This window comes from Conger conger, chromosome 16 (genome assembly GCF_963514075.1).
Source record: "Conger conger chromosome 16, fConCon1.1, whole genome shotgun sequence".
NCBI classification, from domain to species: Eukaryota; Metazoa; Chordata; class Actinopteri; order Anguilliformes; family Congridae; genus Conger; species Conger conger.
Window position 1 is genome coordinate 9,761,367 of NC_083775.1, and position 14,758 is coordinate 9,776,124.

At 43.6% G+C, this 14,758-nt stretch overlaps 1 protein-coding gene across 2 annotated transcripts in view; it reads left to right on the plus strand.

Moving 5' to 3' along the window:
• Positions 1-4,831: 4,831 nt before the first annotated feature.
• The window catches only part of LOC133113881 (GTPase IMAP family member 8-like), a 36,076-nt gene continuing 26,149 nt past the window's right edge, over positions 4,832-14,758 (plus strand). For both annotated transcript variants that reach the window (XM_061222998.1, XM_061223001.1), the window contains exons 1-2: positions 4,832-4,981; positions 6,925-7,843. The gene's annotated coding sequence lies outside the window, so the exon portion shown is untranslated. The remainder of the gene's footprint in view (positions 4,982-6,924; positions 7,844-14,758) is intronic.

Consider the following 14,758-nt stretch of genomic DNA (forward strand, 5'->3'; position numbering starts at 1 on the left):
AGTGGCTTAGTTAAAAAAAATATATATATATATATATATATATACATACATACATATATATATATATATATATATATATATATATATATATATATATATATATATATATATATATATTATAAATATAAAAATCCGTTGTCCAGAACTCCATTTCTTTCAATTACCAGTCCTGATTGGGACATCAGAATTAAAAGTCCAGTTCAGAATTTATGTTTACATATTTCAGATGTTCGGCCAGATGAGCTCTGGGCTTAGAGCTGCTGTATCCTGAAGCAGACTGGACTATAACAGAGTAATGGTGCCATTATAGGTGGTTATGGACAGCACATCCGACACTACAGTACGGCCTAAAACTGACAGTGTACGCTGAATGCCTGTGTTAATTATTTAGGCCATATCTATTGAGACTTGTAGCGTAGTGGTTAAGGTAAATGACTGGGACAGGCAAGGTTGGTGGTTCGAATCCCAATGTAGCCACAATAAGATCCGCACAGCCGTTGGGCCCTTGAGCAAGGCCCTTAACCCTGCACTGCTCCAGGGGAGGATTGTCTCCTGCTTAGTCTAATCAACTGTACGTCGCTCTGGATAAGAGCGTCTGCCAAATGCCATTAATGTAATGTATTGAGACGTAAGCAGAGTAAGCAGCGATGGGATACGAGCTGTGGGTTTATGTGAGTCTCTTATTTTACTGTGAAATGGAAGGTTTTTAAACTGCATTCAGACTTGCTGAAAATAAAACGTTACGTTAACCTGAGATGAACTTTTGGTGACTGGCTTATCCAGATGCAAAACTTCCAAGGGAGGCAAGGGGAGACACAGTCAGCCACTGAACCGCATGTGGTAGCACATATCACTTGCCACTAGGGGGCAGCAGAGTGTTTATTTTCATTATTACTCTTAACCCTGGTCCTCAGGGTCCCATACTAAGATGTGTATCTGGATTGTGCCATAGTTTCCTATGTTCAGGTGAATGAGAGGGAAGGTTCTGACACAATGTTACACACTACAGTGAAAACTGAAAGGAAAGGTGTATGGGTCGGGGGGTTTGGGGGATTTGGGGGTGGGGGGGGTGTTACTGTCCTTTATAATACTTATTTTACTCTTTTTCAATTATCTTGACGATAGAGCTTGAACTTCTCCACCTCTACCCCCCATATGTTCTACCCTCCAAACCTACCCCCTCCTGTCTCACGGCGGTTTTTATTATTGAAGAGAAACAATTCAACTTTGTTCATCTTCTTTATCATCTATTCCTTTCCCTGAACTACAATGTATTTTATTATTGTGATATATGAATATATTATTCCTGAAGATATCGGTTGTTTGTAAATAAAGTGTAAAAGGCAGTCGTGTAAAAACAGCTTTTGGTGATGTTGAGCTGGGAGAAAAAGCGTTTAGTTTTGTTTATGTTCACTTTTCGTTTCCTTGTTCTTGGTATATGGACATGATGCTTTCACAGATTCAGCCTCTATTTTTGCTCATTGTGATGTTTGGACGAATAAAAGAGGAAACCGAGAGTCGTTAATAGGAGATTGTGTGTGTATGAGTTATTCTGTGGTGTTTATCTCAAGTTCTGAACAGAAGATTGCGTTACTGTGTATAAGCTATTCTGTGTTCTGTTGCCTCTCGTAAAGGGTGCTTCTAAGAACCCGGCTCGCTGGCATTTCAACTAAAGTGCTTGACCTAGGTCCAGTGATGCACACTGCATCTTGGCTTGAATCAAGACTGCCTCAGGGTCAATTGGCTGTCCATGTCGGGTATGAGCCTATAACTAGGAGAAAGCAACTATGTTATGGTTTAATTACTGTTTTAATCAACATGACTTCATATGTATGTATGCATGCATGTGGATTATCCATCTGGGCCGCTGTGTCTGACATCTTGTGTGAGATTGTCATTTTGCTTTTTAGTGTAGTAGTAGTCTTGTGGGAGCAGCTTTGTGCATATAGATTAGTCATATCAAACTCGGTACCATGGAGGGCCCGTGTGTATGTTGGTTTTTATTCCAGCCTCAGATTGTATAATTGGTTCAAATTGCTGCAGGTGTGCACATAATCTGTATAACTTTTGCTTATATTCTGTGCTTTAATGCATGTAGCTGAATGAGCAATGGGAATCAATTATGGCAGCATTAATAGGTTGGAATTGAAACCTGCATACAGTTTCCGACCACTACTGTATTTAAACTGCACAACCACTGCTAAATTAATCCAAAGAGCAGCCGGTTTTTAAGAATCTCAGGTCTTGCTTGAATGATCAACCTTGTGTATGTTGTGTTTGTGTGTGTGTTTGAGTCAGCAGTTAACTGTCCACTGTGGTCCGTAAGTATTTGGACAGTGACACAATCTTTGCCGTTTTGGTTCTGTACTCCAGCACATAGGGGTTTGAAATGATGAATATGAGGTTAGAGTGCAAACTAGCAGCTCTAATGTCAGTGTATTTGCATCCACATTGGGTGATCCATGTAAGAATGACTAAATGGTAAATGTCTGCAGTACCATTTTACTAGTTATGGATTTTTGATGCTTTAACCTGTGGAAGGAACCTATGCACTTGTAAATCGCTTTGGATTAAAAGCGTCTGCCAAATTACAAAAATGTTAAATGTAAAAATACCGAACAGTGCCGTAGCACATATAATTAATGAGAACCAAATAAAAAGCCTTTGAATGGTTTGTGCATGGTAAAATATAAAAATGATGTTCCGGCACACAGACCTTATTCTGCTCTCAGGGCAAACACAGTGACGGGTGCAATTAATGACATTATTACTAAAGGGGCAGACAAACCACCAGGCATGATGGTTTGACACAAAAAGATGAAAGAAAAAAGCGCTGGAGCCAGTACAATATCTGAAACCATTTCCATGTAGGTTGCAGACTAAGACTCCTGTAAACCGGGGGAAAAATTCTTAATTGGATAAACCTAAACATTTACGTATTGGTTACACCCGTGTTCTTTAGATTTCCTCAGTTGAACATTTTAGGTCCATTCAAATGAACCTACGAATTTGTAATTGAGAGAACCTAACTAACAAAAATGTTTGGCTTCATCCACAGAAGCATTTTATTCAGTCATATAGAGAACCACAGTGGAAACACTGGAAACATTGAACTCATTAACATTAATCCCCCCACACTAGGAATCCCTTCTATTACAGCCATTTGTCTTGAGTCTGGATTTTTGTAGAAGATACTTTCTTTGGTTCCCATGCGTGAATGCCCCACTCTTAAATGAACACCTGGTGTCTTTCACCTGAAGCCTTGTGCTCTCCTGAAGCCCCCGTGGCCAACTGAAGCCCTGTGGCCTTCGAAAACCCCATGTTCATCCAAACCCCGTGTTCGAATGAAGCCCTGCGGCCTTCTAAAACCCTGTGTTCCTCTGAACCCCCGTTTTTGCCTGAAGCCCCGTGTTCGACTGAAGCCCCGTGTTCGACTGAAGCCCCGTGTTCGCCAGAAGCCCCGTGTTCGTCTGAAGCCCCGTGTTCGACTGAAGCCCTGCGGCCTTCTAAAACCCTGTGTTCCTCTGAAGCCCTATGTTTGTCTGAAGCCTCGTGTTCGCCTGAAGCCCCGTGTTCATCCGAAGCCCCGTGTTCTCCTGTAGCCCCGTGTTCGTCTGAAGCCCCGTGTCCGACTGAAGCCCCACGGCCTTCTAAAACCCTGTGTTCCTCTGAAGCCCTGTGTTCGCCTGAAGCCCCCGTGTCCGCCTGAAGCCCCGTGTCCGCCTGAAGCCCCGTGTTCATCCGAAGCCCTGTGTTCGACTGAAGCCCCGTGTTCATCCGAAGCCCCGTGTTCGACTGAAGCCCTGCGGCCTTCTAAAACCCTGTGCTCCTCTGAAGCCCTGTTTTTGCCTGAAGCCCCGTGTTCGCCTGAAGCCCCGTGTTTGTCTGAAGCTCCAGTGGCCTCAAACACTGCGGGTGTCTGAAACCCCAGTTCTTCAGCCCTTCCAAAGCACCTGCGTTCCTCCGCCGCCTCCCCAGGACCCTTGCCCTCTCCTGTGTTGCCCCCGTTTCCCTCAGCACTCCTGCTGCCCTGATCATTCCTGTTCCCCTGTGCTCTGTGTTTTCCCCCGTTCCATCCACCCTCCCTGCTCCTCCTCTCCGTCGGTGCCACCGTGGGTGAACGTCCGGTCACGTCACGCTCCTTGCCCGAAACGTTACATAGTGGTTAGATAAGCCCTGCGCAGTCCTGTGAAACTGAAAAAGAGAAGTGCTGGTTGGAATCCACGAACAACTGATGGCAACAAAAGGGGAAATATTTCAGCTTGAAAATGGGAAGAAAAATGTCACAAAAAACTAAAATAGAGCTTGGAGACATCAGTGCAGATGTCAATGCAACCGAGTTACTGAGATTTACCTTATCGATAACCACGTAGGTACAATGTGAGTGAAAGTGCCAAGTTTATGCCTACCTTGCGCGAGGCATAACTTGATCCGACCGTCTCGATACTTTCCTGGTTCATCAGGGGATCCATCTGATGCATCCAGAGACCTACCCACCATCTGACTCCCCATCAGTCAAAGCATTCATCAATGCTAATGTGCCATGAATCTTTAATCTATACAATATTTCGTCATATTTTGTATGTATTTAGGCCTATGTATTTTATTTTATAATGAGCTAACTCGGCAGCAATAGAGGCCTGTCAAAGAACACATGCTATCCCTATATAGGCTACACGACTTTGTCCTACCCCTGAAAGACACGAGAACGTAATGGGATGTTCAAATGAAAACAAAAAAAATAGAAAAATCTAGTCGAAATAACGCACATTGTGTGGCAACTAAAATGCACAAACATGCACAAAAACATATGCCCTTATCTGGTTATACACTGCGGTTAGAGGTGTGTCCTATGATCCCTGAGGGATAAAACTGAAAGGAAGTGAAACGAAGAATGAAAGTGCTCTTTGCACTGATCGTCAGTGTTGGTAATATCAACAGAATAAAACTACAAAAGTACCCTGAAAAGCTGCTAAAATAGGTAAGTTAGCTCACTATATAAAATGTTATAATTTACTATTTTTGAATGTATGGTACAGTAGGGTGCCAAAACGTGTAACTTTGTTACAATTAATCCGTATGTGATTGAAAGCAAACCTGAACTCTACATTGTTAAGATTGCTTTTTATTTTCATATTTTGTTGTTTATAAATGATAAAAACAGAAAAGGGCTCTGTGCAAAAGTTTGGGAACCCTTTTGGATTATAGGCCCAGATGTGATTAAGAGGGGCTCCTCTAAGTCCAGTATTTTTAAAAGCAAGGTCTTGATTTCAGGACTGTGAATGAAAAGTGGGGCAGGTTCAAAATGGTTATACTTGATGTGTAAATTCATTCATTGAGTTTAAATTGAGGGCTTAGTACTTTCTCATACAAGATTGTTCCAGTTTAGTACATCTACTCATGTTTCAATGAACCTGAAAATAGAAAGGCTTCACAAAAAATATATATAGCTTATTTTTTTTTGCCATTGCAGGTTTTAACAACAACAAAAAAAAACACAAAGAAATGTAGAATGACTGTAATCATTACAATAGGTTACTATAAACTCACAGAAACAAAAATAATGACGCAATATTGTCAGGGATTGTAAGGGATGGGGATTATGGATCCCGTCTTCTGTTAGGGCCTGGCTACATCACCTCATACACATCACAAGCAATATCATCCCTGGCTAGGCAACGGGGAAAATATACCCAAAATGATACCTGCCTAGCTCAGGTGCTTTGTCTGAATGCATCTACGCAGTGCCGATAAGACGCAATCTACTGCCATTACTGTATTAGAGTATAGTACACTGGCACTTGCACGTAGTCACTCTAATGCTGTTCCTCTCAAACGGAACCCTGTACAGCTGCTTCACCGTAAGTTGGGTGTTGGCGCTATATGCGGCAGAGTGTCGATATACTGACACGGTTCATATTATGGGATGTTGTGTGATCTGCGATGATGTGCTCTCGCAGTTGGTGTCGGCGGATATTGTCGTTTGCCGACACTGTATTGACAATGACCAGTTCCTGTTCATGGGTGAACAGACATTGCCTTCCACCCTCAGAACCACACGGTAACACAAAATCTGTATTACATGTACGTCACAGCACTATACCCATTAGGAACATAGACCTAATAGGACTACAGTGTATATTGTACTGTTCTCCAGTCTAAATGTCCGTATTGTGGATGCTACTGTGTAGCGTGGGCTCTCTGCCCAGACTTCCTCATCATAATTTATGACATGGTCCACCAAAGTGGCCCTAATATCATTGGAAATATGTCTCTATCTATTGCCCTTCTTTGTTCTTGTCTTCATCCTCCTCCTAATACTCTTCCTCTTTCTCTCGCTCTCACAGCCTCGATGTTTGCAAAGTTCTCACAAAAGCGGTGACCTTACCTGAGGTCTATTTGTAGTGCTAAGGCTCAGACTGATTGGTGTTCAATTAGTGCATAAGTGTTTTCGTGTCTATGTGTGGGTGTTGGCAATTTCAGGTTTGTTTTCCCAAATATTGCATGAGATTTCATTCTTGTACGAAGTGTCTAATGTAAGAAACTGCGTGTCGTGTTTTGCAAGAAGTGTGTTGCAGAATTACAAATAAAGGGCAAAGCAGAAAATGTGTTTGTACTTTTGGTGCCTTTGTTTAAGGCATGGCTACAAAAGTCAAGGTTTTGATGCTTTTGTCTAAGCATGGCATACTCAAAGAAATATGGACTGCAGACCACATCTTCCACTTTTTTGAAAGATGTATACAGGCCCAGAGGAAAACCAGCCCGAACAGTAATAGTCCTGAAAAAAGAATTGTGCTGCTTGGGAAAACTGGTGTTGTAAAGAATGCAACCGGAAACACCGTTCTGGGCAAACAAAGAAATCTGAAAAAAGCTTTTCCTCAGTAACGACAAAATGTTATATTTCTCACCCCGGGCCCCATGCAGAGAGAGCAGCTAAAGAATCGGAAATGCCAGAGCCAGAACCTGTGGAATCGGAGGAGGAAGACACAGAAAATGCTAAATCCAACAAGGGGTGTGGGGGTCCCCCACAGGGGACATTACGTGAGAGTCCAGAGAGCACCCTTCGGCTTAGGTTTTATAGCATATTTATTCCGGAATTGGAGAGGATTGCGTGGAATTAGTGTGGCCATAATAGCAGTGGCAGGATCACTTATTTTAAGCTGTGTAATTTTATTACCAACATTTTGACTTTCATGTCTTCATCAGGACACTAAAAAACAGGAATTTTAAAAATGTGTTTGTTTTAGTAGTTTTTTTTTCTTTTTTTTCTGAACAGATAATAATAAGGACTACAAAAAAAGACAGATTTAAGTATATAAGAAATGTACTTCAAGAAAGATGAAATACAGCCCTCAAAAAGAATTAGAACTGCAAGTTTAATTCCTTTGTTTTTGCTATATACCCTGATTGAACTTGAGGTCAAAAGATGTACATGGTCGAATTTCAGCTTTTATTTCCCGGTATTTATATCATTTACCATTCAAGGGTTTCATTGTAACATAAAGAGTCAAAGGCACAAAAACGCACAAGAAGAAACTTTTGATGTGTTGGCCTAAATGTGGCTTTTACGCTTGTGTCATCTGCTCTCATTGAAAAGGAGCGATTTAGTCGGAAAGGGGGGGGTGTGGCTTAATCTTTCCTTTCCAAGGCATCTGTGTCTTAGAGGCGTGCACACGGCACTGAACTCTTACACTATGGCACACGCAAGACGGCGGCAGTTACGGAAGTCGAGCAAGAGGACGACGCAACTCGACAGAATGCCGGAATGTTTGGCTGATTCCTCGCTTTCCTTACGGACTTTTCTGTTGGCCGCCTTCTTCGTAAAAAACCCAACAGATCCTGGGTGAGAATGGGGTGTTGGCGTGGCAAACCCCCTCCGGCCTTCTGGCCAAGACGACAGGGTGGCATACTCGAGTGCGATACCTCCTCAGGAGGCTCTGAGGTGTCAAGGGAGCCTATGCGGGAGGCCTTGGCACAGCAGGGTGGGGAGAGAGGCTTGCTGTTGCCGGCAGCCGTGGGCCCTCGTCTGGAGAACTCGGGACCTCTGGCAGGACCTGCAGGCAAGAGGTATGGGGGAAGCTTCCTGCAGCTCCCCTGGAACAGGCAGCAGACACAAAGCCGCAGGACAGTGGCTGTGGCAACAAGGGGCAGTAACGGGCCCTCATTTGGAGGGCCTACTGGGGCACGCTGTGGGTGACCCTTGTCTGGAGGACCCACTGGGGCACGCTGTGGGTGACCCTTGTCTGGAGGACCCACTGGGGCACGCTGTGGGTGACCCTCATATGCTTCCAGCGAGGGTTCCCTGTCCAGAGGGCCAATGGCTGTGGCAGGCAGTGAGAGAGGGCCCTCTGGTGGGCTTGCTGTGGCTGGCACTGAGCACTCTCCTGGAGAGGTGGGTCCCAATGGGAGCGGGGTTGGTCGGCACACTTATAATGTAATAATCCATGCATTATTCATATATTAAACATGATTTAATATAATTCTGTGCAAATCCATGTGCCTGTGTGTGACTGGGGCTCTGAGCACAATATTGTGGTTATTGTCCCATCAGTCGCACACACACACACACACACACACACACACACACTTACCATTCATGTGGTTTTGGTTGAGCCTAGCTGAATAGCATTTTTTTATATTTTGCAGCCAATGAGGGACATAGATGGAGCTTTCTTGATAGTGCTGGAAAAAAATCTTATATGCTAAACAAGTTAGACAAGTTTTTATATTTTTATTTATTTTTTTATTTTTTGTTGTGCGCTGGGCAAGATGAAGCATGCAGGGTGGAGTCCAGTACCTTACGACTGCTACAGACACTAGCTGCAGCTCCAATTCCAACCTCAGATTTTCCATTTTATGTGCCTAACTGAAACCTGGCATCAGCCTGGGGTCTGCTCAGCCCTTCACGGGGCATGCCCTCCTATCTACAAGTACACTGAAAAATCCTGCAGCTCCGGTCGTGGTGGTGGTGGTGGTGGTGGTGGTGGTGGTCGTGGTGGTGGTGGTGGTCTTGCCATCATACGCCAAGCTGAGCTGAAATTGTCCCTCCTGCCTCTGCCTGAAATATCTTCTTTTGAATGTCTCACTGTTAAATGCCTTGACCTAAAACGGCATGTCACTGTCCCTACTCTTAGACAGGGGGCATATACTGGACCTGGTCATCACTGACTCTGTCCCCTTCAGGTTGATGGCCTTGGAGTGTCGGACCACGTGGTTGTGTCAGTTGACCTTGTCTCCTTGCCTCCTTTATCTGTGACTGGAGAAACATTAACCCTGACTTAAATTATACAAAAAGATCAAATACAATCTCTTGATGTGCTTGTCTTTTATATAATATTGTATGTAGCGTTTTTAGATTTTTCACTGAATTAAATGCGTGTAATAAATTTAATTTATTATTATTAATATCCAGGTGTGTGCCTGCATGCTCCTCTGGTTGCCCTGCTTCCTCCCTGCAAAGCGAGCCCAGCTGCCACTCACTTATAATGTCTGCCAGTTAAATTTACTTTGTTTCACTGCTCACAATAATGTTTAAATCAGTGCCTGAAGTGTGGTTTTGATGCTTTTGTCTAAACATTCACTTTTAGTGTGTAAGCAATTGGAAAAAACTGTAATAACATGTGGCATACTCAAAGAAATATGTACTGCGAACCACATCTTCCACTTTTTTGACAGGTTTATACAGGCCCAGAGGAAAACCAGCTCGAACAGTAATCTTCCTGGAAGAAGAATTGTGCTGCTTGGGAAAACTGGTGTTGTAAAGAATGCAACCGGAAACACCATTCTGGGCAAACAAAAAATTCTGAAAATCTGAAAAAAGCTAAACGACAAAATGTAAAAAGGAGGTTTCAGTGGTTTCAGAGTTTCTGTGATTGACACCCCTGAGGAAAGTGATTGGAAGAAGTATTTATATTTCTCACCCTGGACCCCATGCAGAGAGAGCAGCTAAAGAATCGGAAATGCCAGAGCCAGAACCTGTGGAATCAGAGGAGGAAGAGACAGAAAATGCAAAATCCAACAAGGGGTGTGGGGGTCCCCCACAGGGGACATTACGTGAGAGTCCAGAGAGCACCCCACTATCGAAGGAGACAAAGCCACAAGAAGGCTTTATAGCATATTTATTCCGGAATTGGAGAGGATTGCTTAGAATTAGTGTGGCCATAATAGCAGTGACAGGAGCCATGGCAGGAGCAGTGGCAGGACCAGTGGAAGGAGCAGTGACAGGAGCAGTGATAGGAGCAGTGGAAGGAGCAGTGACAGGAGCAGTGACAGGAGCCGTGATAGGAGCAGTGGAAGGAGCAGTAGAAAGAGCAATGGAAGGAGCAGTGACGGGAGTAGAGATGGGAGCAAGGGCAGGAACAGTGGCAGGAGTAGTGATAGGATCAGCAACAGGAGCAGTGGCAGGAGCAGTGGCAGGACCAGTGGAAGGAGCAGTGACAGGAGCAGTGATAGGAGCAGTGGAAGGAGCAGTGACAGGAGCAGTGACAGGAGCCGTGATAGGAGCAGTGGAAGGAGCAGTAGAAAGAGCAATGGAAGGAGCAGTGACGGGAGTAGAGATGGGAGCAAGGGCAGGAACAGTGGCAGGAGTAGTGATAGGATCAGCAACAGGAGCAGTGGCAGGAGCAGTGACAGGAGCAGTGACAGGAGCAATGACAGGAGCAGTAGAAGGAGCAGTGGCAGGAGCAGTGGAAGGACCAGTGGCAGGAGCAGTAGCAGGAACTGTGGCAGGAGTAGTGATAGGAGCAGCAACAGGACCAGTGGCAGGAGCAATGCTACAAGAAAAAATTAAACAAAATTAAGAAAACGCACACTGTAATTTTAAAGGTGATAGTAATCATAGTGATCACTTATTTTAAGCTGTGTAATTTTATTACCAACATTTTGACTTTCATGTCTTCATCAGAACCCTGAAAAACAGGAATTTTAAAAATATGTTTGTTTTGAGAGGTTTTAGGCCAATCAAAGTAATATATATATATATATATATATATATACGTATACATATACAGTGGTGTGAAAAAGTGTTGGCCCCCGTCCTGATTTCTTATTTTCTTGCATGTTTGTCACACTTAAATGTTTCAGATCATCAAACAAATTTAAATATTAGTCAAAGACAACACAAGTAAACACAAAATGCAGTTTTTAATTGAAGGTTTTTATTATTAAGGGCAAAAAAAATCCAAACCTACATGGCTCTGTGTGAAAAAGTGATTGCCCCCTAAACCTAATAACTGGTTGGGCCACCCTTAGCAGCAACAACTGCAAAAGTGTTTGCGATAACTTGCAATGAGTCTCTTACAGCGCTTTGCAGAATTGTTGTAATTCAGCCACATTGGAGGGTTTTCGAGCATGAACCGCCTTTTTAAGGTCATGCCACAGCATCTCAATAGGATTCAGGTCAGGACTTTGACTAGGCCACTCCAAAGTCTTCATTTTGTTTTTCTTCAGCCATTCAGAGGTGGACTTGCTGGTGTGTTTTGGATCATTGTCATGCTGCAGAACCCAAGTTTGTTTCAGCTTGAGGTCACAATCAGATGGCCGGACATTCTCCTTCAGGATTTTTTGTTAGACAGCAGAATTCATGGTTCTATTTATCACAGCAAGTCTTCCAGGTCCTGAAGCAGCAAAACAGACCCAGACCATCACACTACCACCACCATATTTTACTGTTGGTATGATTTTCTTTTTCTGAAATGTGGTGTTACTTTTACGCCAGATGTAATGGAACACACACCTTCCAAAAAGTTCAACTTTTGTCTCGACCACAGAGTATTTTCCCAAAAGTCTTGGGGATCATCAAGATGTTTTCTGGCAAAATAGAGACGAGCCTTAATGTTCTTTTTGCTCAGCAGTGGTTTTCGTCTTGGAACTCTGCCATGCAGGCCATTTTTGCCCAGTCTCTTTCTTATGGTGGAGTCATGAACACTGACCTTAACTGAGGCAAGTGAGGCCTGCAGTTCTTTGGATGTTGTTGTGGGGTCTTTTGTGACCTCTTGGATGAGTTGTCGCTGCGCTCTTGGGGTAATTTTGGTCAGCTGGCCACTCCTGGGAAGGTTCACCACTGTTCCATGTTTTCACCATTTGTGGATAATGGCTCTCACTGTGGTTCGCTGGAGTCCCAAAGCTTTAGAAATGGCTTTATAACCTTTTCCAGACAGATGGATCTCAATTACTTTCTTTCTCATTTGTTCCTGAATTTCTTTAGATCTCGGCGTGATGTCTAGCTTTTGAGGATCATTTGGTCTACTTCACTTTGTCAGGCAGGTCCTATTTAAGTGATTTCTTGATTTGAACAGGTGTGGCAGTAATCAGGCCTGGGTGTGGCTAGAGAAATTGAACTCAGGTTTGATAAACCACAGTTAAGTTATGTTTTAACAGGGGGGGGCAATCACTTTTTCACACAGGGCCATGTAGGTTTGGATTTTTTTTCTCCCTTAATAATAAAAACCTTAATTTAAAAACTACATTTTGTGTTTATTTGTGTTGTCTTTGAATAATATTTATATTTGTTTGATGATCTGAAACCTTTAAGTGTGACAAACATGCAAACAAATAAGAAATCAGGAAGGGGACAAACACTTTTTCACACCACTGTATATATATATATATATATATATATATATATATATATAATTAAAGATAATATATATAGATAATAAAAGGGACTACCAAAAAAAAAGATTTAAGTATATAAGATGTAGAAGTATATATTGTACTTGAAGAAATATGAAATACAGCCCTCAAAAACAATTATAGCAGCAAGTTTAATTCCTTTGTTTTTGCTATACACTGAAGACAATTGAGCTTGAGGTCAAAAGATAAACATAAGATGATGGATCTGAATTTTAGCTTTTATTTCCTGGTATTTTTTATCTAGATTTGTTGAACAACTTAGAACATATCACCTTTTGTATTTGACCACCCAAGTTTTGGGTGAGCAAAAATATTGGAACATGCTGACTGAAACTTGTTGGTGTTTCTTGTTGTCCAGATGTATCCTGTAGATTGATTGGTTAAACAATAAATAGTCCTGAATGTCTACTCTTGGTTTTAACCTTGGGTTTTGCCTGTGTAGACTGCATTTGTGTTAGAAATGATAAACCAACATGAAGACCAGAGAGCTGTCTCTGGGAGAAAAGCAGGAAGTGTCATGGCTTGGGCTTGCATGGCTGCTTCTGGAGTGGGCTCACTAGTCGTTATGGATGACGTAACTCATGATGGTAGCAGCAGAATGAATTCAGAAGTCTACAAAAACATTTTGTCTGCCAACTTACGGAGAAATGCGTCCAAAATAATTCAGTAGTCGGTTTGAATAAAAGCGTCAGCCAAATGTAATGTAATGTAATGGCAATTATGATATTAAATAAATCCTCTAATTATAATTTTTCACAATGTGTTGTGGTTGGTTTAATTGTTTTTGGTAAAGGACATATTTGGAGATTCCTTTGCAAAATTATTTATCTTGGAAATTAAAAACAAGGCATTTGTCTGCAATTTTTCTATCTAACTACGAAAACAGGGAGCGTTTGTAGCTTTCCTGGCAGGGTTGCATACATACAACCTGCAACGCCAAACAAATGGGCATGTTTTTTTTTTTCTTTTGTTTTTTTGCTTCGTGTTTTCTAACATGATATCCTGACATGACAACTCAAGATTGTTCCCCACGATGCATTCGGAGTCTGTTCATCTGACTCAGACTCTGGCTAATGAAGAAGAGCAGAGTGGGACATTAGATTGCAGCTGGAATTCTGCAAGTCAAGCTCCTAAAATGTGTTTTCACTCTCTATTCTGGGTAAAGAAGGACCTTGCTTTTCTTAGATATTTCTATTTATACATGCGAAAGAGGTCCGTGCTGCAAAATGTGAAGGTTTTATATTACACTTCCAAATACCCATATCTGAGAGGCATGTAAATAATTCAGAGGGGCGACATTATCTCAGAAGGTAAGTGGTCACCTGACAGTTGGAGGGCTGCTGGTTCGTTCCCCGCCCTAGGCGTGTCGAAGTGTGGCAAACCCCCTCCGGCCTTCTGGCCAAGACGACAGGGTGGCCGACTCGAGTGCGATACCTCCTCAGGAGGCTCTGAGGTGTCAAGGGAGCCTCTGCGGGCCTTGGCACAGCAGGGTGGGGAGAGAGGCTTGCTGTTGCCGGCAGCCGGGGGCCCTCGTCTGGAGAACTCGAGGCCTCTGGCAGGACCTGCAGGCAAGAGGTATGGGGGAAGCTTCCTGCAGCTCCCCTGGAACAGGCAGCAGACACAAAGCCGCAGGACAGTGGCTGTGGCAACAAGGGGCAGTAACGGGCCCTCATTTGGAGGGCCTACTGGGGCACGCTGTGGGTGACCCTTGTCTGGAGGACCCACTGGGGCACGCTGTCGGTGACCCTTGTCTGGAGGACCCACTGGGGCATGCTGTGGGTGACCCTTGTCTGGAGGACCCACTGGGGCACGCTGTGGGTGACCCTTGCCTGGAGGACCCACTGGGGCACGCTGTGGGTGACCCTTGCCTGGAGGACCCACTGGGGCACGCTGTGGGTGACCCTTGTCTGGAGGACCCACTGGGGCACGCTGTGGGTGACCCTCATATGCTTCCAGCGAGGGTTCCTTGTCCAGAGGGCCAATGGCTGTGGCAGGCAGTGAGAGAGGGCCCTCTGGCGGGCTTGCTGTGGCTGGCACTGAGCGCTCCACTGGAGAGGCGGGTCCCAATGTGAGCGGGGTTGTTTGGCACACTTATAATGTAATAATCCATGCATTATTCATATAT